Source organism: Aulonocara sp. 'chitande type north' Nkhata Bay, linkage group LG3, assembly GCF_057382095.1.
Source record: "Aulonocara sp. 'chitande type north' Nkhata Bay isolate Kocher_YH1m ecotype deep benthic linkage group LG3, A_spYH_male_GT1.1, whole genome shotgun sequence".
NCBI classification, from domain to species: domain Eukaryota; kingdom Metazoa; phylum Chordata; class Actinopteri; order Cichliformes; family Cichlidae; genus Aulonocara; species Aulonocara sp. 'chitande type north' Nkhata Bay.
Genome location: NC_141346.1, coordinates 10,422,275 through 10,424,106, shown reverse-complemented (window position 1 = coordinate 10,424,106; position 1,832 = coordinate 10,422,275).

Below are 1,832 nucleotides of genomic sequence, written 5' to 3'. Positions count from 1 at the left end.
CTCTCTCCTCTGTGTGTGTTTGACCTAAAGTGCTCTAAACGCAAGTCATGAAAGGTTTGTCGAGGGTTATGTTTAGATTAAGTAATGTGCGACTGCATATGTGACTCACGGCGTGTCTGCAGAGGCGTCACGTCTCTTTCCACTTCCTCTAGTCCAGAAAAAGAGATAAATAATGGAGATGTTGAGTGTCAGAAGTATCTTTAGATGGAGATTAAATAGAATGTGCTCAGACTGGAGAACTGTGCTCTGGTAATAATAAAAAGCCTTAAAAACACACTGGTTTAGTTAAAGACGAGCACCGTCCCAATAGGCTTGCTACACAAACAGGTGCACATTTTTATCAATTGTGCTTCCTTCAAAAGCTACCTGGAGTTAGTTGTCTGGGTTGTAGAGGGTCCCTTCCCCAATAAATAAAGACAGAGAAAGTCTGTTAGCTGACAAAGACTGAGCACAGAAACCACACTTCGAGTGCAATTACAGTGTGTGAATGTGTTGCTTTGCTTTGCTCACAAAGTATTTCAAACACAAGATCAGTGCTAACAAATATTCTCTAAAAACCCAGGAGATCATTTAAATCCAAGCAAACTGTCTATGAACAGATGAAACCCACGTCTCTGAGTGTGCTGCAAAGATCCCACCAAGAACAGAGGTGGAAATAACCTGAAGAAGGTACCACAGAAAGAGACGGCAGTGGGGGTGTCATCATTGTGGTATCACCACTTTGCTGTCCTGCAGTAAAAAAATATAAACATATGAAGCATTGCTCATTTACTCGCAGTGTCAGCGTTGTCTTTTTCCATTACATGCTTTATAGACTGTATAGATAATGTCTACGACTGAAGTAGGCAGTACTTTGATTTTGCCTGGAAGAGTCGAATAATCCATAAAACCCGTGAGAGCACAACCAATCACAACACACAAATATCGTTTCCATGCATGGATGTTTTCAAACTGAAATGAAAATGCAATTATCATTTCACTTTCACATTCTGGGTGTTCCTACATTCACCCATCTACCAGATATATAAAAATGTAGTATTTTTTTTATCAAATATTTGTGTACGCCATATAGACTCACTCACAGTGGACTATGTCACAGCAAACAAAGAGCAGAGAGCCAAGAGCGACAAAGGTCCCTGCATTTCCGTTGTTTCTGTCATCGGGTTTAAAACACCAGGACATGACCACAAGTTTAATTCATACTTAATACAATATGCACAGTCATGAATACGCTGGCAGTGGTGCTGGTCACATCGCAGGCGCTACATGGAGTCACTACAACAGTCTAAATGAACAGGTTTGCAGGTCCGGGTCACTGCTGTGTGCATTTAAGCAGAGATGCCCAGACTGTTGACTTACAAGGAAGCACCTCAGCTGGGAGGCATCCACGAGGCATGATAGTCAGGTCCCTGAACCACTTCAGCAGGCTCCTGTGGATGTGGACAGCCTTCAGAGGCAGCTCATACCTGCAACCACAGCTCACAGACAGAGCAGATCGATCAGTAAATCAGAAGCTTTGCATTCACATTCAGGTCTCTCTCGACCACAGATAGTTACAGTGCCCACATTACTGCAGACGCTGCACCGATCCATCCACCAGTCTCCTCCTTTCTCCCTTGCTCACAAACCCCAAGATACTTAAACTCCCTCATTGGGGCAGCATCTTACTCCCAGTCCAGAGTGCTGCTGCCGTCCTGTTGTTCACATCCTCAGTCTGGTAACCGCTGATTCTCCAAGCAAACATCTCAAACAAAACAAAGTAGAACGTCCAAACATCTTGTCTCACTTGGCGAGCATCACAAACAGTATTCGTCACAACTTCCTGACTCTTA